Below are 17169 nucleotides of genomic sequence, written 5' to 3'. Positions count from 1 at the left end.
TTTTCTTCAAACATATGAACATTTATTGTTTGTTAAATAAATGTTAATTATTAAACCCTTGTCATTAGGATTTATAGATAGACGGACACACATTACATACATAAACAAAGTTTAGAGACAATAATACAGGGGAGTTACAACATAACAAATATCTAGCATGTCCACATGGTTTGATAAAAGGATGCAAATTTAGCTCAAAATCAAATTAAGAAGCAATTTTATTAAGAATTCTGCAAGTATTTCTTATTTAAATCCCTGCTGAAGTTAAGAGTAAAACATATTTAAACTAATGTGTTTTACAGATCAGACAGTTTTCTAAAGAGAAGAATGAAAGATCCTTTTTAATTTAAATTGAATTAAATTTAAATGAAAGTTCTGAAGGTCTTGATCCCGTAGAGTTTATCCTGTAACAATAAAACAACAAAATACAAATTAGGGTTAATAAAGTATAGTTTTACTTTTAAAGGTTAATATTTGAGATTATGCTTCCTGAAAGTTTAGTCTGTAAGAAAATGGAAAAGATCAAATTGGAGCGTTACAAAACTTTTCATTTGTTTAAAACTTTGCAAAGAAGGAATTTCTTTTTAATTTGAATCAGGTAACAAAGCTTTTAGGATTCTTTTTTTTAATCTTCAGTGACACATAAGAGGAAAATATTGCTCAGATTTCTACAGTTCAGACTTACATGTCCACACGCTCATTCACATGATTACACATATATCACAGCAGATATCCGCATCGCAGCATGAAGCCGAGCTACATTCTGGACTTTCTTCCAGACACTCAACGGTGCCCAAACAGCAATCCAGACAGCGGTCGGCCTTTTCCTCTTGGTTGCTGCCCTTTTTGTCTTCACGTTTCTTTGGTTGAGTTGTCCTTGTCTGCTGCTTATCATCCAGGTCCTTATTCTCACCTCGCTCCATGATGCCTATTTATGTTGACAGAATATATGTCTGTTGAAAAAACAAAAACAAAGGGAAAGAGTAAGTTTATAAAAGGAGTGAACTTATGCACTGGAAAAACTCAAAATCTAGACGAGTCATTTTTTCCTTAAAGCTGCAGTCTGTAACATTGAGGAGAGAGCAGACTTCGACTGAAAATTTGAAGAAAAACAGGTTTCACTCCACTCCCCCACCCTCTCTGCTTCACTCATGCCCCACCTCCAAGCTCCACCCCTCTCACAGCATCTGCACGGCTACTGCATGCGACCAGAAGGGGGGGGGGCGGGATTCAGCGTGTGTGAGCTGTGATTGACACTCTATCAGACGCTCCTCTGGCTGTGATTGGTTGTTTTGACTCGTCCCGAATTATTCTTTCCAGATTGAAATACAGGCAGTATGCGGGACCAATTGAAGCAGTTTTTTTCACAGGTTACATATCACATGTACTGCTGTCTGGGCATAGGGACAGTTTTAGCCAATATGACAAAAAAGTGATTTTTAAAAACTTACAGACTTCAGCTTTAAAATAAGTGCATTTGCTCTTGGATTAAGGTAGTAAAAGAGACATCTTGCCAATGGAACAGGGCAATTTACACTTTGCGTTGTTTATAATAGTAAACTTAGTTGTTTAATTTCAAGTGCATATTATCTAATTATCTTATTTATCAGGGTAAAAATACTCATTCCATTGGCATCTTGTTTACCTTATTAAAATTAAGGGTAAATACACTTCATTTAAGACATTTTTACTTATTTCTAGCTCGTTTTTCTAGTGTGTTTTCATGTGAACGCACTACAGCTCTATAAAACAGGTTACCAGTGCAACAACATCTACATTAAATCTGATTTCATATTGATTCACATGATTTCACATCTGTTGCAGGTGTTTTTTTATCTACAGCTCATTGGTGCTCATCAACTAGACCACAAGCAATAAAAATAATCCAATCTAATCTCCAAATGACTGCTAGGCAATGGGAAATGTATAATTTCACAAGGAGCAGGAATTTAGTTCAGGCTGGGTGCCATATTTGGTTGAGTTGGTTTCAATTACCCAATAATTTTTCCAAAACAACTACATCTGAAATGCGATTAAAAATAGAGCCTCTTATTTTCTATTCTTTATTTTGATAGCCCATATAGGAGTTTTAAGAGTCAAAAAGAACTTCTCAGAAATAGGAAATAAAAGCTGTGTATGTTGTTACCAAAATTGTTAATAAAACACAATATTTATCTATCTTTAATATTAACAGCCTGTTTTTGAACAGTGCACATCAAATAGTAATTTTACTGTCCATTTGTTTTTTTGGAGTTTTGAAACTTTAGCTTTAAAATTAAGACAATCTGCTTAATGCTCCCCAAAAATATAATCAGGTATTAAGTTATAGCCCTGATGGTGAAATAACCTAGCCTCGTGAGACCATCCTGATCTCGCGAGCTTTCAAGATTTCACTCGCAGATCAGTCTGGAGACTCTCCGTTGAAGAAAATTTGGAGCCGTTCACCAAACAAACGTCCAATCAGCGTTGGCTTTGAGGCGGGTTGAGGTGTGACGCAACGAGAAGCGCGACAGTTCAGTCTAAAGAACATGGCGGCTTCAGTCAATGAAACTAGCGTTAGCGTAGCTATCGAGCAAGTTTTATGGGAATTACAGAGTATTTCTTCACTGAAAGAAGAGCAAAACACTGCTCTGGAGGCTTTTCTCAGAGGAAAAGGTGTTTTTGCTCTTCTCCCGACTGGTTTCGGCAAGAGTTTGATCTATCAATTGGCTCCTCTTCGTCGTCGCTCTGTTAGTACGTCATATGCTTCGTTGATCTGATTGGTTTATTTGGCCGTCTATCACCAACATAGGCCAATCAGCTAACCAGTATTTTCGCCCCTTCCCAAAATTACTTCAACGGAAGGTTTCCAGATGGATATGCGGAGCAAATCCATCTGGCGGAGTCAGGTTAGAAATAACCATTTATTTGGTACCATCCTGTGCTCCTCATTTATTAACGCAGACAGTATCCTGTTTTTTTTAATGCACCTTTCTGCTTAAAAAACGTCACTCGGCGTCAATCATAAGTGATGCAATTGCACAAACATCCTCAGCTATGAGAGTGAACTCAAAAGAGAAGTGAAAGAAAAAGCCATTAGGAGCAGAGAAAATAATAATTGTCTTACCCTTTTGCTTCGAGAGGTTTCTCAAAGTGATAACAAGGCAGTGACTACCTGTAGCCCTATTTATAGGCCCACTGAGCAATTACACAACTGTTGACACCTCTGGTCACTCCTGAACAGATACAGGTGCTGGTCATAAAATTAGAATATCATGAAAAAGTAGATTGATTTCAGTAATTCCATTTAAAAAGTGAAACTTGTATATTATATTCATACATTACATACAAACTCATATATTTCAGATGTTTATTTTGTTTAATTTTGATGATTACAAATGACAACAAATGAAAATCTCAAATTCATCATATCAGAAAATTAGAATATTGTGAAAAGGTTCAAAATTGATGGCCCCTGGTGCCACACTCTAATCAGCTAATTAACTCAAACCACCTGCAAAAGCCTTTAAATGGTCTTTCAGTCTAGTTCTATAGGCTACACAATCATGGGGAAGACTGCTGACTTGACAGTTGTCCAAAAGACGACCATCGACACCTTGCACAAGGAGGGCAAGACACAAAAGGTCATCGCTAAAGAGGCTGGCTGTTCACAGAGCTCAGTGTCCAAGCACATTAATAGAGAGGCGAAGGGAAGGAAAAGATGTGGTCGAAAAAAGTGTACAAGCAAGAGAGATAACCGCACCCTGGAGAGGATTGTGAAACAAAACCCATTCAAAAATGTGGGGGAGATTCACAAAGAGTGGACTGCAGCTGGAGTGAGTGCTTCAAGAACCACCACACACAGACGTATGAAAGACATGGGTTTCTGCTGTCGCATTCCTTGTGTCAAGCCACTCTTGAACCACAGACAGCGTCAGAAGCGTCTTGCCTGGGCTAAAGAGAAACAGGACTGGACTGCTGGTGAGTGGTCCAAAGTCATGTTCTCTGATGAAAGTAAATTTTGCATTTCCTTTGGAAATCAAGGTCCCAGAGTCTGGAGGGAAAGAAGAGAGGCACTTCATCCACGTTGCTTGAAGTCCAGTGTAAAGTTTCCACAGTCAGTGATGGTTTGGGGTGCCATGTCATCTGCTGGTGTTGGTCCATTGTGTTTTCTGAGGTCCAGGGTCAACGCAGCCACATACCAGGAAGTTTTAGAGCACTTCATGCTTCCTGCAGCTGACCAACTTTTTGGAGATGCAGATTTCATTTTCCAACAGGACTTGGCACCTGCACACAGTGCCAAAGCTACCAGTACCTGGTTGAAGGAAAATGGTATCCCTGTTCTTAATTGGCCAGCAAACTCTCCTGACCTTAACCCCATAGAAAATCTATGGGGTATTGTGAAGAAGAAGATGCAATACACCAGACCCAACAATTCAAAAGAGCTAAAAGCCACTATTAGAGCAACCTGGGCTATCATAACACCTGAGCAGTGCCACAGACTGATCGACTCCATGCCACGCCGCATTGCTGCAGTAATACAGGCCAAAGGAGGCCCAACTAAATACTGAGTGCTGTACATGCTCATACTTTTCATGTTCATACTTTTCAGTTGGCCAACATTTCTATAAATCCTTTGTTTTTATTGGTCTTCAGTAATATTCTAATTTTCTGATATGATGAATTTGAGATTTTCATTTGTTGTCATTTGTAATCATCAAAATTAAACAAAATAAACATCTGAAATATATGAGTTTGTATGTAATGTATGAATATAATATACAAGTTTCACTTTTTAAATGGAATTACTGAAATCAATCTATTTTTTCATGATATTCTACACTGCAAAAAATATAAATCTCAATAAGTTATTTTTTCTTAAAATAAGTGTGTTTTTCCTTGATTTGAGGAGGTAAGTAAGACACTTTGCCAATGGAACAAGACAATTTCCTTTTAAAATAAGAAAAAACTATTTTATCGTCTTATTTCAAGTAAATATTATCTAACTATCTTATTTTAAGAGTGAAAATACTCATTCCATTGGCAAATCATCTTATTTACCTGCTCAAATTAAGGCTAAATATACTTAATTTAAGCCATTTTTTACTTATTTCTGGATTGTTTTTGCAGTGTAATTTTATGACCAGCACCTGTATGTGGACTTGTCAAGACCCAGGTGGGTGTGTCCTATTATGGTGTGGAAGTTATTGCTGAGTAAATGAGGAGGCATTTAAAAAGTATAGTAGAGTATGTAGAGACATGTCTGCAAATATTTCAGCCTGCAGGTAAAAAAGAAAGAGCAAAGTTTTCAGTAGTTAACAGGAAGGATGAATTTGGTACGAGGAATTTTTCATTTTCATCCATCACACTGCAAAAAATCTAAATCTAGATAAGTCATTTTTTCTTAAAATAAGTGCATTTGTTCTTGAATTGAGGAGGTAAAAGAGACATTTTGCCAATGGAACAAGACAATTATCACTTAAAATATGAAAACACAGTTGCATCGTCTTATTTCAAGTGCATATTATCTAATTATCTTATTTTAAGAGTAAAATTACACATTCCATAGGCAAACTATCTCATTTACCTGCTCAAATTAAGGGTGAATACACTTAATTCAAGAAATTTGTACTTATTTCTAGATCGTTTTTGCAGTGTAGGCCTTGCACCTCTATTAAGGCACATAATTGATTTAAATTTGTGTGAAGCCTGTTTAAATTCGTAGTTAAAGCAAAGATATATATCCTTGTGAATACATAGAAAATGCATTTTTATTTAATGCTACACTGGAAAAAAATCTAAATCTACATAATTTTTTTTTTTTCTTAAAATAAGTGAATTTTTCTTGGATTGAGGAGGCAGACATTTTGCCAATGGAACAAGACAATTTACACTTAAAATAAGAAAACATAATTGCATTGTCTTATTTCAAGCGCATATTATCTAATTATCTTATTTTAAGATGAAAAATACTGATTCCATTGGCAAACTATCTAATTTGCCTGCTCAAATTAAGGGTAAATACAGTTAATTTAAGACATTTTTACTTATCTCTAGATCTTTTTTCCAGTGTAGCTACATTAGTCGCCTAGATAAGATGCTGAAGAGTGCTGTTTAATCTGTAGTTATATACTTTTCATATTTTGCTTTAAAAACCTAGATTACAGTGAACGATATCTGAAGGATCAGAGACAGTATGGCAGACCTGATGGCCTATAATGATATGAAACGTAAAGCAGCTGGATAAACCAGACTTACTAAATTCTGGAGGTGCATGACAGCAACCACATGAAGACTTTGGGTAAATTAGTCTATGTAAGATTTAATCTGCTTTTTATTTTGTATTTGAACAATTGTTTTAGCTTAAGTTAAAGACGGCTCTGTTGCTGTTGCATTCACAACTGTCCTAAGTGACAAGCCTCATTTGATAGCTGAGTTATGCAACAAAGCCGACCTTTAGTAATGGGCCAAATTTTTCATATGTGCATAAAAGATTTATTCTATGATGCCAGCGATGTCTTAAGTTGAGCACCTTGATATGTCGGTATTGTTTCTGTTTAATGCTTTGCTGTATAACCAATTCAGCCAGAGTTTGCCTATTAAATTACAGTAAAGGGAAAAAGAAAGTACATCCTTCAGTAAGGAAGTAAGTTGGTGATAAGGTTTTTTTTTGGTTTCTTTAAGGTATTTACTTCAACCCACTTAAAGGTATAGCCAGGGAACCAGTTGGAAGTTTTAATTTCACTTTTTGTTCTTGAAAAGTCATCATGTTTTCATAAGAAATTACTATAAATTAAAGCCACCATGGCCGTTGGATGACCCTCACAGCTCAGCGGCACTTGGTCGATCACGACTGCAGAAGCCACTCACCGCTGCCCACATAAATGTTCACACTGGGGACAGTTTTCTGTAACTTTTGGTGAGTTTTTGAATATGTTAAAGCTTTTTATTCAGAAGAAAAATAACATTTGAATTGAAATAGGCCTTCACAGCGCTTCACATCTTTTTATAGCAGTCCCCCTGGTGGCCAAATATGACCACTGCAAAAAATCTAAGTCTTGACAAGTCATTTTTTCTTAAAATAAGTGCATTTGTTCTTGAATTGACGGGATAAAAGAGACATTCTGCCAATGGAACAAGACAATTTAGATTTAAAATAAGAAAACACAATTGCATTGTTTTTTTTCAAGTGACTATTATCTAATTATCTTATTTTAAGAGTAAAAATACTGATTCCATTGGCAAAATATTTCATTTACCTACTCAAATCAAGGGTAAATACACTTAATTTAAGAAATTTTTAATTATTTCTAGATTGTTTATCTAGTGACTAAACCCGGCCAAAAAAAAAAACAAATAAAAATAATCAAGAGGGATAAAACAAAAAGAAACAAAAATCTAATCCAATTTTATTAATGTGTCTCTTCCACTCCTTTTGTTGTCTGTTTGTCACATCTTTCTTATATTGTTTACTTTTATATCACTAGCCCAAGCAGGGTAAGCTCAGGAAAGACACTATAAAAAAAATTAGCACTGCAAAAAATATAAATCTCAATAAGTTATTTTTTCTTAAAATAAGTGTGTTTTTCCTTGATTTGAGGAGATAAGTAAGACACTTTGCCAATGGAACAAGACAATTTCCTTTTAAAATAAGAAAAAACTATTTTATCGTCTTATTTCAAGTAAATATTATCTAACTATCTTATTTTAAGAGTGAAAATACTCATTCCATTGGCAAATCATCTTATTTACCTGCTCAAATTAAGGCTAAATATACTTAATTTAAGCCATTTTTTACTTATTTCTGGATTGTTTTTGCAGTGCTGATTATACCAAAAATCTGGGGAACTGGGACAAAGAAAGAGAACAAAGCAAGAACATTCACTGGTGACTTCAAATTTTGTCAACATTAACTGATAAAAATTTAGAATTTGTTGCTCAGTTGAAGAAGAAAAACACTTGCCTGCATCCAAGCATATTACATTTCTACATCCCAATCCATGATGGATTCCATTCAGTGTCATGATTTTATCTAAAGCTCAGACCCACAATCAATGAAGCCAAACTGAGAGACACAATATAAAAGTATAGCGGGTTTATTGAAGTGAATATTGAGTTCGGTGCAGAGTTCCTCCGAACTCTGCTCAGCCGGAAACTGGAAGACGAAGGGGAAGACAGAATGTTATGTTCAGGCTCAGTGGAAAATTGGAGTTGTCAATCTTGAAGGAGGGGATTTGTTGCCACTCACGTTTCCAGAGAAGAAGAGACATGTAGACTTCAGTCTGTGTGTTGGTCTTGCAGAGAATGTTTAATTCGGTGGAGGGCGGAACAGGGTTTACCCAGAACTCGGACGGAGTGGAATGATGCAGCCGCTGGTTGCAACTCAGTTTTCCTGTGGTACTTGAACGGGTCGTGGTGAAGATGACTTCCTTTCTCAGAGAGTGATCTCAGCGTGCTCTAAGGTGGCTGGATCCAAACCTCCTGTTTGGAATCCGTCGCTCAGTGTAAGACTCAGTTTATCCCACTTGGGAGAAGGCGGTCCGAAAAGGTCCAGTTTGCAGGAAGGCTTCCTGCCGAAACGCAAAGAACAAACAAGGTTTAGTCTCAGGGAGAAACGAGCGCTCAGTTAAACTCAATGTGATCTCAGCTGGACTAGAGAACAAAAACTCAAAATGCAAAACTCAGATTCGACTCAGCATAAACAAGGCTTGGCTAGAGTACCCCAAACTGGCCAACACTCTGGCGTCGAAGTAGTGGCAACCAGCTACTTGAGAGCAGTCCGGTGATGAGGCAATCGCTTGCAGGTGCGTGAAGAGGCGAACCGGAGCCAGGCGTCTCCTGGTGGTGGAAGGGAGAAACACAAAAGACAGGACAAACACAAGAACTGGGATCCTGACATTCAGGAGTCTTCGATTCCTCCTCTAAAATACCCTCAAGTATATTTTTTAATTAATCTAAATATGCACCATATATTTGATTCTTTTATCAGCTCGCTCTGTGCCATGCAGGAAAGAGCACTTCCAACAATTCAAGTTAAATATGCTCCTGAATAAGTGAAAAATAGTAAAAAAAAGGGGACTAAATATATTACTTTAAATGTGTAGAGTCAGAGTGGATCTGTATCTATATCACAACTTTGCAAAACCTGCTAGCACATTTTGCCACTAGTCCAGAATAGCTTCTATTATCTGAGGTTAATTAGCAAAATCAAACTCTACCTCTCGCACAGTGGACACTTAGGCTCATACTCACCTGAATCAGCGTTTTTCAACCCTGGTCCTCAAGGCACCCTGCTCTGCATGTTTTGGATGTTTCTGAGCTTCAGCACACCTGATTCAGATGATTGCAGTTCAGCAAAGCCTGATAATCTGCTATCAATTGATAACAGGTGTGTGGAAGCTGGGAAACATCTAAAACATGCAGGGCAGTGTGCCTTGAAGACCAGGATTGAAAAACACTGACCTAAATGACAGTGGCGGCTAGTAAAAAATATTTTTGGAGGGGCTGATATAGCCTAGTGTATGTCTCCAACTAATCCAGAATAAGAATTCAAATAAACAATTGGACAATAAATACAATTTAACAGTAATGATTTAATTTACTATATAATAACAGTAACAGTGATGATTTTGGTCACAATAACCATGACATGTAATTTTCATATCCTACAACAGGGATGTTCTTCTGGCAAACGGGTAGATAAATAAGGATCTCACCGAATTTGGTGGAAGCTGCATCTCGCTCGTTACGTTCGCCATTGTCCCTCTAATTGTCTGCACCTGCCCATTGGGTTCAGAAGCCTGTTAAAGGGCAGTATTTTCAGAGCCCCAAGACCATAAAATTCTGAGACGCTGATTGGCCATTATTAAATCCACCTAGCAATAGTACATGATTGGCAGATTCTCTGCAAATGTGGGGCTGTCTGATCAGCGCCCCAAGACAGAGACGGTAGGAGTCTGTCTGTGGAAATCCACAAATGAATAACAGTAGGTAGGGAAATGTAGTTTATAGAATTTGTTTTGCTTATAGGTACACACTCTAGAGAGTAAAACTGACATTTATGAGTTAATTTGTAAAAATATATTTTACGTTTTTCTCTTCTTATAAGGGAGGGCGGTGCCCCAGCGCCCCCTATGGGTCAGCCGCCACTGCTAAATGACTGTATCTCTACTGTTGTTACCATGTTAAAGTTGGACAACTAAACATTTTACCCTCTGCATACCTGGAGATTTGAGACACTCAAAATATAAAACACTGACATTTTTTTTGAAAAGGTTCAACATTTTATAGTGTTGGCAGAAAGAAAGTGCATGTGAGCGTTATTAAGTTTGGTCCTGCTGGAGGTTTCTTCCTGTTAAAAGGGAGTTTTTTCTCTCCACTGTCGCTACAAGCATGCTTAGTGTGAGGGATTGCCTTCAAGTCAATGAGTCGATGCAATCAGCTGGTTTTCCTTAGATAGAAAACTTTGAATCAATCTGACTGGATGATCTGGTTGAATTTAAAAGTGCCTTGAGATGACGTGTTGTGAATTGGCGCTATAGAAAATAAAACTAAACTGATTTGAAAATTTAATGGAAATCTTTACTAAAATAAGTCAATTTAACTAAAATAAAAACCTCTTTAATGTGCTACCTTAAAATTAAACATTAAAATTACATGGTTCATTTCTTTAAGAGTTTGAAAAATCGAGTGTAAATTGAGACGGCTTAACTTTCAGAAAGTTTCAAAGGTAAGCATAAAGTCTAAAAGTAATTCTGGTAGATTACAGGAATCAAATATAGTGTTCTAGAAATAAAGACAATTTAACAATAGAACCTGACAGTTTTAAAGCTACTTTAACTTCCATGCTGTGTCGAAAATCCCAGGCTTTAAACATTTCTGCTTTATCGAAAAATTTAAATTAGGGAACAGTCATTTCAAAGCAGTTCAAAATTGACAATTTGCTATATCTTAACTTAACATCTTTTTTTTCCATGTTTTTAAATAAACAAGCAAAAATGCTTATTTTTATTTCAAACTCCTACTTAAAGAAATGTACAGCATAAAAAGTTTTTTAGGAGATAATATATCCTTTTCTTTTCAGCCAAAGTAGAACACTGCATGATCACTGTTGCTGATTATCTGTTTGCCTGATAAACACCCATTTGTTTTTTCATGCTTAATTTTTCTGAATCAAACTTGATTTTTCATTTCTCTGAACTTTGTTTTTACTTTGGTCCGTTGTGTCTCTATTGCCCAGATATGCTGTATTTTCCACTAGCCGGCAGAAACATGACAAGCAGCCCACCCTATCAAATCACAGACTCATGTGATAAATGTGAAGATAATTAATGGTTCTTATTCTATTTATATTTTTAACTTATAAAAATATAAATAGCCACTTGTTACACAGAAGGGTGGTTAGATCTTTAACTGGGAAGAGGAAGACATGGGGTTCCCTAGTATCCCTCTGTGCTGGATAGCCTAAACCAGATAATAAGCACTTACAGCAAAGTTACGCACACTTTTACATGGCCTGTAATATAATTATATTCATATGCTCAGACCAATGCAGATTTACAGGGAAAAAAAAGGGAGTATTTACAGTTTAGTCCAACTGAGACTGTTTCCATAATTTCTTTAGGTGTCCTCTTTTATGAGGCTAAATGTTATTCAGTTTCTTTTTTTCTGTTTAAATCATACAGTGCCAGTTGAATCTTATGGAAGAACATCAGGTTTGATGCTCCTTGTGGATGTAATTAACCAAATAGAGCCACGTATCATTTTTTGAGGCAAGTTGTAGTGCTTTTTGTTTGTTATAGTAGTTCAAATATATGCATGTAGCCACACACCTTCATCCAATGTTCATTTTTATACATCCCAAAGTTTGTGTGAACCATACTATTGCAGGTTTAGTGTTTTTGAGTAGACAGGGTTTAAAAATAAGACTCTAGTAACAAAAAGAAAAGAGCTAAAGCACGTAGCACAGTATCTCCGGTGGGGGCAGCATACAAGAGATCAGACGGGTAACCAGGAGGTTGTCCTGAAAAGTAGCAACCTTATCAATCCAGAGGGCTGAAATATTTGGAAGACCAGATTACAGATTTTACCTCATTCAGAAGCTATAATAATGGGGACATACGCAAAGCTTTGAAGACAGAAACCCACAGAGGAGCTCTTAGGACACCTGCCTGCCTGCCTATCGACGGGTCGCAGAGGCAGCAGTCCAAGTAAATATGTCCAGACTTCCCCATCAACACACACTTACTCCAGCTGTTCTGGGGGGACCCCGAGGTGAAACCAGAACAGCCTAGAGACATAGTCCCTCAAGCGTGTCATGGGCCTTCCACGAGGCTTCCTCCAACTGTGACATGCCTGGAACACCTCCAGAGAGAGGCGATGAGGAGAGATCCAGAACAGATGCCTGGGCCACCTCAGCTGGCTCCTTTCGACGTGGAGGAGCAACAACTCTACTCCAGCACCCCTTGGGTAACTCTAGCCTCGTGAGACCATCCTGATGTCGCGAGCTTTCAAGGTTTCACTCGCAGATCAGTCTGGAGACTCTCCGTTAAAGAAAATTTGGAGCCGTTCACCAAACGAACGTCCAATCAGCGTTGGCTTTGAGGCGGGTTGAGGTGTGACGCAACGAGAAGCGCGACAGTTCAGTCTAAAGAACATGGCGGCTTCAGCCGATGAAACTAGCGTTAGCGTGGCTATCGAGCAAGTTTTATCGAAATTACAGAGTATTTCTTCACTGAAAGAAGAGCAAAACACTGCTCTGGAGGCTTTTCTCAGAGGAAAAGATGTTTTTGCTCTTCTCCCGACTGCTTTCGGCAAGAGTAGCCTGGCTGTTAGTACGTCAAATGCATTCGTTGATCTGATTGGTTTATTTGGCCCGTCTATCACCAGCATAGGCCAATCAGCTAACCGGTATTTTCGCCCCTTCCCAAAATTACTTTAACGGAAGGTTTCCAGATGGATATGCGGAGCAAATCCATCTGGCAGAGTCAGGTTAGGGTAACTCAGCTCCTCACCCGATCTTGAAGGGTGCCCTCAGCCACCCTGCGAAGAAAACTCTTTTCAGCCGCTTGTATTCATGATTATGTCCTTTTTGTCATTACCCAGATGTAATGACCATAGGTGAGGGTGGGACCGTAGATCGATCGGTAAATCGACAGGCTCTCAGGATAGGAAATCATAAAGAAACTAAAGGCAAGAAACCCATGAAGAAACATAGAACACACAAATACACAAGGAAACTTTGAGACCACTTTGGGGTGTGTGTCCCCTAAAGTTTGTCTCCCTGGACATCATCATCAGAGAATCTGAGGCCAAATCTGCAGCAGCGGTATGAGGTAAGTCCATCTAGACCCCCTCCTCAAAGCACTTTCAAACATGGACATAGGGTGATTGGAACTGAAAACCACTGTCTAAGAAATATTGAAAGTATCTTATTTAATGCCAATTCTCTTGATCTGCAAATACTTGTGACTCTGCAATGCTGCAAAAAGAAGCCATAGAAGTTCAGTTTCTTCTGCTACTTTTGTTACATCAAAGGTCCTTCCATAAACTGCAATTATCATCCCAGATTAAAGACAAACTGTTATTAACTGTTATTATTTTACTGGGAAAGATGTTTCTTTAGGACAATGAAATGAAGCCCGGGTAAAAATAAATCAATCGCTTTAACAATGGCCCATGATTTTCATAGCCAAAAACCAGGGAGCACTTCAGATGAACATTTATGTGGTTAAAAAAAAAGATTTATGCACAGACTGGTTTAAAGCAGATATAACACATGAGGTCTTATATCTGCTTTGCATGATTTCAGAAAAGTCCAGAGGGATTTTAGGCAGTTTGACAGACTACCAGGAGAGCAGGTGGAACGTTGGTGGGCAACGCAAGCAGCAGCATCAAGTAAAAAAAAAAGAAAAAAGTATATTTTTGTTGATGAAAGAATTACTCAGCCCTGACTAATTGGCTGAGAGATTCATGTGAAACTGACTATATATCTCAAGAGTAAAGTTACCTTAGTTTTAAAGTGAATATGAGTAACATCAGTATTTAAGTGACTATGGTATATAAATGTAGCAGTTTAGCAAAAGAGTAATTTTAAGTAGGCGCTAATAAAGAAGCAACCAACAAATTTATTACCTTAGCTGACTCAGCCTAATTTTCTCACTAATCACATTGCATCACTGAGCTGAGTACTCAGTGCTGCAAGTGCGGTGTATATAGTATTTATGCAATATAAAATGATGTGCTTATTTAAGAGATAATTATTTTATATTCCAAGGATTTTAAACCCACATTCAAACCTCCCTCTGTTATACCACCAAGTAAACAGCTTTATCTAACCAAGATTTACAGATAAAAATTAACTCTTCATTAGTTTGGCCGAAATGATGCGCATCGAACCATTAAAACAATCCTGATATACAGTTGCTTTAGACGTTGGGAAAGGACGGCAAGTCTGTTGCAGGGATGTTGGGAGTGCGCCCACTGTACAAACCTGATGCCAAAGAGCAAAAAGCCCTGGAGAACTCAATGGCAAAGTGGACTGGGCATTCTGGCCTACCTGCAAGGACCATTGAGGATGAAGACTTTGTGCATACCAAAAAAGTCAAAGGGATCTGTTTTGGTGGCCTTAGGATTGCATCTTGTTATTCGCAGATGATGTAGTTCTATTTGCTTCATCAGGGTATGATCTACAGCTCTCACTGGAGCGGTTCGCAGCTGAGTTTGAAGCAGCCCGGGATGAGGATCATTGCCTCCAAATTCGAGACCATGGTCTTGAGCCGGAAAAAGGTAGAGTGCCTTCTCCGGGTTGGGGAGGATCTACTGCCCCTAGTATCTTGGGGTCTGGTTCAAGAATGAGGGGAAGATGGAGCGGGAGATCGATAGGCAGATTGGTGCAGCGTCTGCTGTGAAGTTGGCCCTGTACCGGTCTGTAGTGGTGAAGAGAGAGCTGAGCCAAAAAGCAAAGCTCTGGATTTACCGGTTGATCTACGTTCCTACCCTCATCTATGGTCATGAGCTTTGGGTCATGACCGAAAGAACAAGATCCTGGATACAAGCGGCTGAAATTAGTTTTCACCGTAGTGTGTCTGGGCTCTCCCTTAGAGATAGGGTGAGGAGCTAGAGTAGAGTAGAGCTGCTGCTCCGCCACATCGAGAGGAGCCAGTTGAGGTGGCTCGGGCATCTGATTAGGATGCCTCCTTAACGTCTCCCTGATGAGGTGTTCCAGGCATGTCCCACCAGGAGGAGGCCCAGGGGGAGACTCAGGACTCACTGGAGGGACTATGATTCTCGGCTGGCCTGGGAGCGCCTTGGGATTCCCCCGGTGAAGCTGGCCCACGTGGCTGAGGAGAGGGACGTCTGGGCCTCCCTACTGAAGCTGCTACCCCCGCGACCCGACCCCGGTTAAAGGAAGAACATGGATGGATGGATGGATATGATGAAACAAGCTGACAAAAGGTTCAATGTGTACAGTGTGATATATATTAAAAAGAGAATCAGTATGTGTCTATGGAGAAGTTCTATTCTGCACAGTGTTGTATAAATAAAATAGAGAAAAAGAGAAGCAGTGTGTGGAGAAGTTCTATAATTTACAGTGTTGACTAAAATAAATACAATTTGACCAAGACTAAAATTGATTTTCGCCATTTAGACTAAGACTAAATTAAAAAAAGCTAACGAGATTAACACTCGTCCACACATGTACACAGAATGGTGGTGAATAGGCACAGGTCGGATACAGAAGCAACAATGCTACTGCTAAAACAAGATGTTGCTAAAACATAAAACCAACCTTCTCTGATTTTTCCACCCTTTAACCTGATAAAAACAAAATTGATTGTTATTCACAGCTAAAACTACAAAATACATTTGGACTTACACCTAATCCTATATCTTTATAGATAAGGTCTCAGATTTTTCTGTATTCTATTTTAATGCTGTTTTTCCTGTTTGATTTCTGTAATGGCTAGAAACGATGTTGGCTTTAATTTTAATAGTAATATTAAATCCATCATGCTAATATAACTGAAACTGCTTTAAAAAGTCAGATCAAAGTATCCATTTTAAATTAAATGTACTGTTAACCGTTGGAATATGGGCCATAATTATAAGATCCAAATGTTATTAAGAGGAAAATTATGCTTTTTTTCTTTGAACTCATCTGAAGCTGGCTTATTGCACTGTGTTACATTAAAGTAGTTTTAAGCTCTAGACATAGGATCTATATTTATAGTCCTTGGTCTGGTGTTCTGCAGCGTTTATATGCATCTTTTTTTCCCCTGGATTTTGAAATGATTGAGTTGCCTCTTGACTGAGGTAAAGTATACTGAATTAGAGGTACATCTATAAATGTGTAGTGCACTTGAACTCCAGGTATGAATTTGAAAGAAACATTTCTAGACACTCTTGGTCTTTAAATAAATGTAATCTGGGCAATTTGTCTCTGATTCAGACTCCTTATTGCCTACGACTGTTTTAACAGTGAACTTTGAAATTATCCAACCAGGCATTAGTGGCCAGACTAAACCGACTTGTATATAATTATATGTATATACACACTTGACACACCTATATAGACTCTATGAGGCTTCTACATACAAAACGAAAAGTGTGAAAAAAATAAGAAAAGTTGTCAATAAACATCAAAACTTAAACAATAAATAAAAAACTTCTTCTTCTTTCAAGATTATGTGGCAAAAAAAGAACTTCATAATGATGTATGTGTCATGTTGGGGTCTAGTCTTCTAACCCACATGCAGAAACACTGAAGAGACAGGAAAAATAGTTAAAAGGTTTATAGACAATGTTTTCAGAAAAATGTGAATGGCGTCTTGGTTCGTCAGGCTGGTCACGGGAGGGAAGCAACTAGAGGAGGACGGAATGGTTAGAGTGGATCCAGGAAACTTGCTGTTTGACGGCGGTCAGGGTTAATACCTGCTCAGGGGTTTTCTGACCGGTAGGGGGGGAACCTTGAGGGTCCAGAGGCTGATCGGCAGGCAGAGGGCTGAGGGCAGAGGCGGAGATGGAGACGGAGGGCAGACAGGCAGGTTCCAGGCAGCAAGAGTTTTGTCTAGGAGTTGACTGATCACCAGATATGTCAGGATCTGAGAGGCAGAAAAAACACAGAGAGTCAGAGGGGTTTTCAAAAATCAGGAAAACAGATCAGATTTCAGCAGGGTCAAAGTTTGCCGG

General features: G+C 38.4%; 1 long non-coding RNA gene across 2 annotated transcripts; it reads right to left on the bottom strand.

Moving 5' to 3' along the window:
* Positions 1-3129, bottom strand: LOC119792574. Of its 2 annotated transcripts, XR_005282004.1 has the most exons (3): positions 3107-3129; positions 686-953; positions 1-404 (listed from the first exon to the last, which is right to left on the bottom strand). It is a non-coding gene; the product is annotated as an uncharacterized LOC119792574 (long non-coding RNA). The 2 variants fall into 2 exon arrangements; XR_005282003.1 differs by lacking the exon at positions 3107-3129 and having other exon boundaries at positions 686-960.
* Positions 3130-17169: the final 14040 nt, after the last annotated feature.

The sequence above is a fragment of the Cyprinodon tularosa genome, unplaced genomic scaffold (assembly GCF_016077235.1).
Source record: "Cyprinodon tularosa strain WSP-4 unplaced genomic scaffold, ASM1607723v1 ctg422, whole genome shotgun sequence".
Lineage (NCBI taxonomy): Eukaryota > Metazoa > Chordata > Actinopteri > Cyprinodontiformes > Cyprinodontidae > Cyprinodon > Cyprinodon tularosa.
Note: the sequence above shows the minus strand (reverse complement) of the source record. Positions and strands in the feature narration are given on the sequence as shown.